Source organism: Chaetura pelagica, unplaced genomic scaffold (assembly GCF_000747805.2).
Source record: "Chaetura pelagica isolate M959 unplaced genomic scaffold, ChaPel_1.0 scaffold360, whole genome shotgun sequence".
Lineage (NCBI taxonomy): Eukaryota > Metazoa > Chordata > Aves > Apodiformes > Apodidae > Chaetura > Chaetura pelagica.
Genome location: NW_009951950.1, coordinates 1,475,883 through 1,488,074, shown reverse-complemented (window position 1 = coordinate 1,488,074; position 12,192 = coordinate 1,475,883).

Below are 12,192 nucleotides of genomic sequence, written 5' to 3'. Positions count from 1 at the left end.
TCATCAAAATGAATGCTATAGTCAGATGGAGAATATAAGACACTAGTAACTTAGAAAAAATTCTTTCTGAAAGCAGTTATCATTCAGAAATGAGGGATACTGCTTCATAAAAAGCACAGAGCTGCAGAACAGAATACAAAATAGAATATCTGCAAAACAATGATAAATGGTGAAAACTGACATTTGGCAGGTGGGGGATAAAACCCCAACTTGTCACCATTGAATAAGTAACTTTTATTATCATCTATAAGACATTTTTTAAAAGTGTTTTTTTTTCTGTCAGACAGATAAAAACTTAATAGTGTAGGCTTCTCAAAGAAATAAACAGGAATCTTAGGTGTTATCAGCCAACGCTGTCCATAACCAACTCCATTTTGATGAAAAAACTGTTGACTGAAGTTAATGTAATGAATTCATGTGCATTAATTCTGAGACCACCTTTAGGATGCAACACTCCATCACTTTTTTTAAATGCAGAAGATATAAATATAAATGTGTATGTATGCACATACACACCTACTTTATACAGGACATTAAAACAAATTCTAAACTATCAGCAAACAGAACATTCTCTATTCTGTCCTTGAAAATATTTCATAATCTGAAGACTCAGAGGATAAAATTTGTACAAGCTTTAATTATTCCAAATCCTGCATAGGTATTTAAATAAAACAAAACCAAATCAAACATTTTTTAAAAGTAGCAGTAGAAGTTTCATAGATAATTGAAATGGCCAATTATTATCTGAGAATATAGAAACTTTTTTTATTTTTACATTGATCATTCTATTTCAAGTAGAATTGCAGCACCTTGATTTAGCATTTATAGAGCAAATTAATATCTTGCCATACACTAAAACTTAAGACTTAGCAATTCTTAACCATAGCAATACAGAATATCACAATTGAGGTGCAACCATATCATACCTCAAAACATTTAGACAGTTACTTTGATAGATAAACTCTTTTTTGAAAACTGTTAGATCTATTGTATCTAGGAGACCACAGATTTTCATACAGATTTTAGTAAGATATACATCAAATAAATAGCTGTTTGTGATTTCACTGGGTAAATAACTTTGGAAATACAATCAATAACAACACAGAAAGAAGGAGAAAAAAAATAAAAAATAAAAAAGACAAATAAAAAAGACGACCAGTTAAGGCAAGAGCCTGTATTAATAGCTGCCTGTCTTACATACAAAGTCTTTATCTGAATAACTTACTTATTCCAAAGACACAAGTCTTTGGAAATGTAGCTCTATCACTACCAAACATAAAGGTAACAATGAAGCAATGAATAAAGAAACTTGGAAAAATAGCCATAAACAAAGAATATGGAGTTTATAATGCATAATATGAAATATTATCAAAATAGTATCAAAATAGGCTTAAGAAAATGTCTACAAAGACTGATTCAACAAGTATATCTTTGTGAAAATTATTTTCTATGCTTTTAAAACTACCACCAGATGCTCTGCTAAACATGAACAGTTTAATATTGAGTTTCAAAAGGGTTCAAGCACCAGAGGTGGCCTGGTTTTCAGAAATAAATACTTTTGGTAGCTTAGTCTGAATATATAAGGAAAAAAAGATTTATTTTAGAAGAATGGTGATGAAAATGGGTCAGAAGCAGTTTATGAAGAAAGTGTAAAAACTAGTGTTAATGAGTTTGGACATAAAAGTTTTCAGCACCACAGGAGACGTAAAACTAGTAAAAGTACTTTAAGATACAAAGGATTAAAAAAACCTTTCTAAATGGAAGAAACTTGGTTTCAAATACTGAAATACCATTAGTTCGAAGAGTCTCAGAATGCTGGTACTTCTAAAAGTTAGCATAGTCAGTATACCAGGAAGGATGACCCACAAAGATCTTCCATCACATCACCAAATCCTCACATACAGGTACCACTCCACATACAATGTCTATTTTTTTCCACTGTCGTTTGCATATATTACTCTTGGAGGTGCTTAATTATGCTTAGACAATGAGGATGCTCCTCACATATGAAAGTGAGCAACACTGGATCATAACCACATTTGAATGAAAACCAGCTTGCACAGAAAAATATTTTGGAGAAGAACTTTATGCCCAGTGAACACCCTGAGAAGTGCCACAAAAATTCCCATCATGAGCTGTAGCTCTTCTCTGCTACTGTCTGCAAAAAGCCAGCCTTAACCCTCTCCTTTTCCACCTCATGGGGCAGACTGAACAGAAAAAAAAATTCAAGAGGATATAAGAGGAAGAGAATCGTCTGGATACAGCCACACAACTCATTATCAGTATCACTTCTGAATGAAGAGCTGGAGTACCTCATTCCAAGAAAGAATTAATGTCTGCTTCCACTGTGTGGCAATGACAGGTGTGGAAGGTTCATTCATATGTATTTCAGAACTCGGTTTTATGCACTTGTCCTGGTTTGAGCCACGATGAAGCCAAATCTAGACAGAAGACCTCCCTCTTGAATAATGCCTCCCAGGCCCTATCAAATTTGACATCCAGTATAGAGATGGACATAACAACCACCAAGTGGAAAGATACGCATGTTTCAAGCTTATTACCAGCTCTGCACGTATCCCTATGTATTTTCAGGGATTCTACTGAACTTGAAAACAGAGACTGCTTCCAAGGGCACAGTGCCTGGCAAGTAGAGGAGGTCAGAAACCAATTATATACTCAGGGAGGGTGGAGGAAGAAAAAAAAGGAACCAAAACAAAACAAAATTAAATAAAAATCATCCTCTACTAAGGAAGTAGTAAGAAAGACCAGAAATCGGGGCTTTGCCTAATTTGAAAGAAAGATTTAAATTTGAGTTGTCCATACTCGTAGCAAGTGCCTTAAAAAGCAGACTCCAGAGTCAACTCCATTTTTAAGCCAAAAGCCACAATGACTGACAGTACAACACGGGCTGAACGACAGAGACTAAGCTTTCATCCGTATACAGGGAACTTGGTTCCACCTATTCTTTCCCCATCCACAACTGCAGTATTACCTTGTGTAGACAAGGTGGATTTTGTGGTTTAACAAATAAACAACTGGATAAAGATGAATGGAGTCCATTAAAAGAAGACACTGAGGAGACTGGGGCCATAGCACCACCTGCCTTGGTCAAACACTAACAGTCTAAATTACAAGTTTTTCTCAATTCCATCACACTACTCTTCCTTCCAACAGAAGGATTTGCAAATACTCTTTTATACCACACACAACTTGGAAAGGTACAAAATTGTCTTCTGTTGAACCCAATTTTCTGTTACCACACACTGACTACTTACTGCACAAGGTCCAATACTTGTGGACAAGAAGCCATCAACTCAAACCATGCATAGGACAGTGCTCAAATAACATAAGTCTCTACAACCAATACTTAATGCTATTTTTTTAAAAATAGTAATGGTTAAAGTTGCATTAGATTTCAATTTTAACAGCATAATTTGAAAATTATGAATAACTGAAAATCAAAAAATAGCATACTTGTCTTCAAACCATGATTAGGTATAGAATTTGTGAGATTATCACAAAATCCCTCAAAAAATGAGTCACTACACTTCAACAAAAGCAATACATGTCCCCAACATATCCTATATCCAAAGGGCAATCCTCTAAACCAGCTACACTCAGATCTATTAAGAAAAAAATAAGGGGGGGTGGAGGGGGGGCAAGGGGGAAAAGCTCACTACCCTTAGACTGCTGATTACATTTTACAAGCCCCAAACCCCACAGAAAATGGACATGTCATTTCTTTAAAAATGTCTATTTGTAGATTAAAAATTAAGAATTGTGCAATCTAAGTGCAATTCCACCATATGGAACCCAAATCTTAATCTGGCATTTTTATGCTGCACCCATACAACTTTTCAGGGTGACTGAATCAGTATCTCAAAGCACTAAACACTGCTTCTTGCTCAGAAACAGAAAATTAAAAAATATTTAAACAATCAAACAGTTAGAAAGCATTTTATAAACCTACAGAGGTGCCAGCTTCATCACCAGAGATTTCCAAAAGAACAGATGTGCAGTACAACATGTAACATCATATGTTCAAAGACTAGTGGCACCATTCATAAACTAGGATGTGTTATGTGATTCACACACCAAATACCTCTGAAGATCTTCCTAGGATAGATTACTGTAAGGTTTGCATTGCAAATAATGACAGAAATAACAATTAATAACAAATTTCAAACATTAGCTGAAAATAATTTAGTTTTTATGAACATGCTTTATTCCACTGAAAATGAGATGTTTAGGTAAGTTAAATATCTGACTCTTTAATGGAAGCCGTAATGACTCAGGCCTTTGAGTGACAAATCAAGTCCTATATTATTTACAGTGGCAGATATCATCAATTTCAAGTACACATTAATACATAACCTTAGAAGGACTGTTGAAAGTTTTACAGGTAATATGGTTTCCAAAATGCAACCAACCTGGGGCTGCAAAAATGTATTGACATAGTGACCCAGAGAATGAAGTCACTCAAAGAGTTTTTGATTAAGAAAACAGATCCTTAACACTAAAAAGTTGAATGTCTTTACAGTTTTCAGTGAACGGAGCATACCCATGTCTCCCATTTCACTGTCACTAATGTAACCTATCTTTGTTTAAAAGCTAAATTCACCTTCAGAGCACTCAATAGCCCGATCATAGATCTTTAAATTGCCAGAATACACCAGTGCGAGAACTGCAGTGGCCAGAACACTTTGCACAGAGTACTGGTCCCAAAGAGCAGAAGTGATGATAATTTGAAAAAGCACATCTTCAATCGAAGTTATGTGGAAAGGTGCACACACTTCTACATTTGCTTTCATTAACATACATAAAAACCCCACCACACGCTGTAGAAGAATCCTTGTCAAAACAGTATATCAACATGAACAAGCAATTCCCCCAGAGAGTAAGCAAGGAAAACAGCAAAACAAAACAAAAATCTATGAACCAAGCATGACAGTCACATACCAAATGAAGCTCTAAAGACTACATTGGGCACAATGACAGAAGCAGCAAATAACAGCTTGGACAGAATAAAGGAACAAGTGAGAGGGAATCGTGCAAGTGAGAGTTGAAACCTTTGCAAGGAGGGAACAGAGAAAGAAAGTAGACCAATCACAATTTACTCAAGCCCTGAATGACAGCACCCTCTTCACTGCATTATCGTTCCATCCCTACTCCATCTGGCAGTACAACAGCCTCCCCATTATTACTCACCCAATACACAACATCTCCACATAACAATCCTTTCAATCATGCCAGTCACTCAGAGAACAAGTGATTAGCCCTCTGTAGCGATTTTTCAGGAAGGATGAAAAAATACAAAGGTGAGAGGGTTTAAGAACATTTAAAAATGCAACAATTAAAGAAATTTTCAAGTACTCATACAAGGTAAAGGGTAGCAGGCAAGTCAGTCCCAAATGTCAATCTTTTAAACCCCCTAAAAGCATCAACTGTAGTACAAAAGGTTCATTTTTCATAACTTTCTGCAGTAACAGATTTATTTATACCCAAAAAAAGGAAACTCCATCATCATGGACCACCTCTGGCCTGTCCTGTGTAAGCAAAAGGAGGCATATAAACCTTATGCTTAAGCTTAGAAATGTGAATAGAGATTTTTTTTAATTGCACATGCAAGAGAGATTACTTATGTTGTCTTTAGGCCACAGAACCAGCATCTACATCGGATGAGGTGCATGTGGCTTACAGGAAAAAAACTCCCGAACTAGCAAGGTCTATGCTGCTGTTCAGCACATGGAAAGGCTGCAAATGCCTTCAATTTCTCGGCCAGTTCGCACCAAATAGCTACGGCAGAACAAGCCCCACCCGCAGCCAGCACTGTCAGGGCCAGGCAGCACCGACTAGGGGTGGGGCTTCCTCTTTTTTCTTCCTCTCCACATGCTGAGCAGATGGAAGAGCACCTTAAGTGAAGTCTCTGACAGCTGAAGATGGGGAAGGCCCAGCCCTGCGGAAAAAGCAGACCAGGAGGCATGCAAGATGACAAGGAGTCCTAGAACCAGAGCAAAGACAGGGGAAAGGATACTTCAAGTGTTAGAAGTTGTAGGCAAAAGATTTAAAAGTTTTGAAAGTCTATTTGAGGGCTAGCAGGAAAAGCCACACAGACCTGACTCTTAATTTATACTAAGAAGAAAAAAACCCAATATACTGCAAATTTGTTTAAAACTTTATTTGCTATGAGATAACTTGAAAACCTGAAACTTTTGTGGAATACTAAAATCAAGTTTGCAGCTCTTATCAAGTCTATTTCCTTGCCTCTCCAGATACTTGGCTCCTAAACGTTATGCTAGTCCCTCTCACATCCAGGCATACTTAAAGAAGCAGAATCTAAAACCTCTGTATTGCCAGAACGCTTCACAATACAGTTATCCTGCACAACATGTAACAGACAAATAAATTTGTCAAAATTTATTCCTTCTGTGTAGTAACATAATTACTTTTGAGACTCTGGATCACAGTCTCCTGCAGCTGTTTCACATACAGTTCACATGCTTTCATTTTTCCTGCAAGTCAAACCAAGCTCTACCTTAAATCCATTTTCAAGATATTTCACTGTGTCCAAGCAGCACAAAATTCAACATGATATTACAGTACACTTACTGGTGGTAGCCTATCATTATCTCCATAATTTGCAGTGATCTGATATTGCCCTTTGGACAAATGTACAGCATTATTTTAGGTCTATCAACTATAAATGAGGTGAGGATATTACAACATGAAAACACACCCATCAGCAAGCCACAGATGGATTTTTCAAAGGTAAATCTAGGAGGTGTGTAGCAATAAAACATTATACAATCATGTAAGATCCTGAACTCTCAAACAGACTTACTGAAACTACCAAAAAACCCTCAAGCACATTAATTAGTGGGTTATGAGACAACAAACCAAGATGAGTATATGCTGCCAACATAAAACAGTGAAAAAAAAAGCAGATATGATTCCGGAGTTCCACAGAGAATAAATTTCCAAAGATAAGGTAAGATAACCATTACAAGTCAGACCAACAGTCAGTTCAGTGCAGCATCCACAGATTAACTGCAGGAACCATCTTCCATTTGTTCTGAATTTGCTTCCTGGTAATTTCAGCTGATGCTCCCAAGCTCTTGCAGTAGAAGAGACAAGGAGCAACCTGTTCTAAAAGAAGAACTATTAATACCATCTGAGCAGATTTGATCTACAGCATTCTATAAAATGTTCCTGTGTTCAGAAAATATTTAAATAAATTCAGAAGGGAACTGCAAAGATAAGAGGAAAGAAGAGTCTGTCTTGCAAAAGGAAGTCAAAACATCTCAAATTATTTACCTTAGCAAATCAAATGCTAGTGTGACTGTTTTCTACAAGTAACAAAAGGACAAACACCAGGGAAAGAGAAGAGCTATTTCAATCTAACTATGTTGATAGATGTGTATAAAAATGCATATAAATTTAGACTTAAAATTTTAAAAGGAGCTCAAAGAATTGGAAAATTAGGACCTTACATAGTGTTTAAATGGAAACAGCAGAAGCAAATGAGCACTTTTAATCACTCTTTGTTATCACAGCAATTTTTATAAATGTAGTGACATTACATGTATTTATGCATCTGTGACATAACTGCCTGCAACATGAAGGCACAGGCTTCAAAAAACAGTGAAACTCTCATGTAAACCTCTGTGTTCTTTTATGTTCTCTCAAGAAGACGCTGCAGCACAGGATTTCTGAAAGCAATTTCAACCAGAGTTTGACAGACCATTACCAATTACTTGCTATAAAGAGTAAATTGTGTAACAAAGGTCTTATACCCTCGAGGCACTTCTCAACAAAAGTATTTGGGAAAGCTTGGGTAAAAGACTGAACCAACTTCTTAAGGCTTTGACCTATGGCCACACTGCTGTCCAGACAGGAGGCAAGCACACTGTAAGTGGGGAGTGTAGCTACAGACCCCAGACCCACAGAAAATATTTGAAAATTGGCCAGATTCAACAGCATTAATACATGTGGGATTCAGTGCTTGGACTCTCTATAGAGAATCTCGATTTAAAATTTTAATTAATGAAGGAATGTGATTTTTAGCAGATATATTTAATTTATTAAGGACCAAACCCACCTATTATGGTCTTCCAGATTATATTTTGGCTTTAATTTCAGCATTATTCTTACAAAACAAGTATTAACACTGCAAGCATGTCTGTATCACCTAACATTACAACTGGAGCTTCCAGACCTCATACAAATGACCCTTCCTTTACACAAAGCTAACAACTTTCAAAACTCACCTGTGAAATATTTTTTCCTAAATATGAAGAAAAAAAATTATGTTAGCAATCCCCCAGAAAATAAAAATTAAAGCATAATACAGTAAGAATATTCACAAAAAGTCAGTAGCAGGACATGTTGTGATGTTTCCAAAACTTGATATAGAAAATAAAAATACCTTTGAAGAAAAAAAAAAAAAAAAAAGCTATTTACAACTTTCTGTTAACAAATAATTTAGAGAAGTAACAAACAAACAAGAAAAAAAAAAACACAACCAACAACCCCCAATAAACCTAAGCACCAAGAGAAATGTAACTGGACCTCATTTTTTAAATAACTTTCAATGTCTCATGCCCAGCATTCATTGCCACCCATAGCATAGTACTAAAATAATTAACAGCTTTCTGATCTCAAGAGCTATCAATAATATGCTACAAGAAAACCAGCTATTCAGGAATCATAACAGATACATTAGAAAGGATTTTTTTTTTTTTTAATTTTACAACTCTAAGCTACCGTCTCAAGTTCTCCAAGACCAGTATGTTCCAAGTATTGTTCATAGCATATTTTTTTTCCAAATATATTTCCCCCACCCACATTCAAATGGAAAAAAGTACACAATTTGCTTTTTGCTGCATCATTTATCTATTTGGTAGGCTTCTCAGAATTACTCTTTTTTTCTAAAATACATATAAACAACCACTGTCACCTATTATTTTGAAATGTTCTTAGTTCTCATAAAGCTCATGAATGCCAATTTTTCTCCAAAACAGAAATGTTATCAACAAGATCAGAAGCAAATGTCAAAAACTGATGCAGCAAAATGCAGCATTACCATTGGATTCTGCTGTCATTTTTGTTCAGAACTCAAGAATTAAATAACTTACTTACTACCCATTTTCATCAACACAAGTCTAAATCCAGGGGTTATGTTAAATTTGAAAAGTGCCATTTTCAGTATTGATGTCCTAATGCCACTACTTGCTTTCCCTATAAAAAAGCTATCAATGTCTAAAGCTATAGCTGTATGACTACAGTGAAAGCTACAGACAGTGGTATCACTATCACTATTTTTCTAAATTTTATCTGCAAATGTAACATACTGTTTAAATAAAACCTGTAGCTCAAGGTTGGTGAAGCAGGTTTTCAGAGTGACAGCATGCTAAGTATAAAAATACTAAGTGAAAAGATCTTTGCCAATAAAATTTAACACATAGTTTGTTAGCAAGTAGAATCTTGCATGAGGCCTTCCAGAAGGCTTAGAGCAATTAAATAATGTCCTGAAAACAGGAAATACGTGTAACCACAGTTCTGTCCACAAAGATCCGACAACAGTGACTGAAAAGCAGCTGTTGGTACTCTAGCCGTGTTGAGGATAGCTGTACTCTATAGACAAGGTATTAAACAAATAAGTATGAATTGCAGTGTTAGTAGTAATGCAATTCAGAAATAGGTTCCCTTGAGAATGCCTGACCACTAACATGAGTAAACATAAGAACATTTCTGCGCCTCAAGGAAACCACTATGATTTATTTAGTGCTGCCTTTTATAAGCATGAGGAAGGCTCAGGGACACCAAAGCCACTACGAGCATCAGCAGTTGCATAAGACAAGGATGACATGCAAACCTCAGAGATGGTGTAGAGAGGTAGATCATTGGGTATGGGAAAAAAAACAAGTTTTGAAAAAAGCAGAGCCGAGTCTTCCAGGAAAGCAGCCTAAGAACTGAGTGAGCCATAGGAGTGCCACAGGCAGCTCCTCTTCAGATGCACACAGTGGAAAAATTAGCACATGCGTATTACAGACCTCAAAAGAGGGGTATCACTCACGGAAGTCAGAGTTATGTGCATAGGCACAATTGTTTCATTCCCTGATTTAATAGTCTTGCTTAATTAGTCTGAAAGAACACAAAATACCACACAACAAAGTTCACTGCAAAAATCAAAATTTGGTGCTGTTAACATTGAATTTTCAGGGGAAGGGAAGGACAAAAGAAATAATCCTCACTCTTACTACAGGTAACTGAGAAGTTGTATTCAAGAGGTAAACTACATATGGCAAAGCTGTCACTATGCCATTCTCAAATGGCAAAGGATGCTATGCCATTCTCAAATATCCCTCCCACCTTCTGAAAACTCCACTATAGTTCAAAAGAACTTACAGGCTGTGCTTTCAAACCTTCCCAAAAAGTGCTGGGCTTGTACCTCATCCATTTCCAGGACTCATTTAGAACCACTCCTCGAGTGTGCGTTCTACTCATCTCCTCGAGAACCTCACATGCCAGATCCAACTAACGGGTCAGTTTGTATCGTGACACACAGATTTGCAAGTGAAGCAAATATCACATACCGTAAGAGGTTTGCAATTTATGGCCACCTCAAGACCAAAAAACAATGCCACCACAAGGTGTATTTATTAACCCAAGTTTAGCATTGCAAGCCTTCTCCATCCTGTCATCTCCTTTCCCTCACCTTACCATACAGTCAGACGGAAGCAAAATCTTTTATACTTCAGATGCCTATATCGAGAGTGCAGAGTTAACGGGGACATTTATGTTCTGCATGTGAACTACTTCCCAAAATCATGGGAGATACTCCTTCCACCAGTTACACTAGCATAAAACATGTGAGAGAAGATAAGCATGTAACTTCCTGTGAGAAATCTTCTCACTACCCACTGTCTGCCATTATTCATGAGCTCCATCTTCCCTCCTCCCATTCCAATCACACTTTTTGTTATTTTCCTTCCAGAAAGTAAATTAATACTACTTCGAAGGCCTACAACTGTTACATATGGCAAAGTCTTATAGAACAATTAAATTCAACTCACTGGGGAAGTTCTAGGTAATCATATCTAGAAAGCTTTTCAGTGCTTACAAGGTATCAGGTCTCCCCATTTTATTCACTGAGAACACTGAACACAACTCAGACCTCTAGGAGCTCAGACATAACACTAGTCAAAAGCTGAAGGCTTTTACATACTGCCTGCATAAGAGTATCTGATCCTAAATTAAATATACATCCCCACAGATAACACAGGCTACATGCTTGGAAATAAAGAGACTAAATACTTGCATGATAGTATGCAAGATAAAACTATAGAGGATCATTCTAAAATATGTCTGCATTATCACAATTAAGTTCTTTTTGCATATTATTCATAACAGTTGAAAAGTACAGCAGTAGACTGAAGGAAACACGGAGAATTTAAGTAGTAATATTGAGAATAAATGTTGTTTGAAATTCATTTTTCTAACATTAATGAGTACGTGACTTTGCTCACCCACATCTTTTCGTATCACTACACACAAATTCAAGAACAACACCTCACACATCACGACACTTACATAAAAGGGGAGGGGGGCTAGATATATGCAGAACATAAGATAAGCAGAGATGGAAATTATGTGGGGGGCAGAAGGGGAGAGCGACAGGGAAACACATGTAAAAAAAAATAAGTTAACTTGCTAAAGAAGTTGGAATATGAACACTCCACAAGCAATGGATCTTCAAGCTTCAACTGTTTTTAACCAGCCAAAGAATAGACAACTAGTACAGATCTACAGCTTCATACATATGTAAGTGCAACTTCATGGGCACTTTTCTACAGTAAATGCCACTTGGCAATGGAAATTCCACATTTCAGCTCAGTGCCCTGAGCAAGTGCTGTGCAATAGTGTCTCCTAAGAGATATCCCATCTCCAAAGCTAAGGGAAACTTTGTTTAAGTTGCACATGTAAAGAAAGAGGTCCAACAAAAGGCATAAACAAATACGAGACTTTGATATACGTTGGAAGGAAGAAAACCCAACATTTCATTTTTAATGTGTGTTTCAAGGAGTAATACAACTCACTTTTATACCAAGAAACAAAATTATTCAGAAATAGCAATCTAATTTAATTCCCTTTTCTGACTGGAAGGAGAGACAGTATCATGTTACCTGCCTT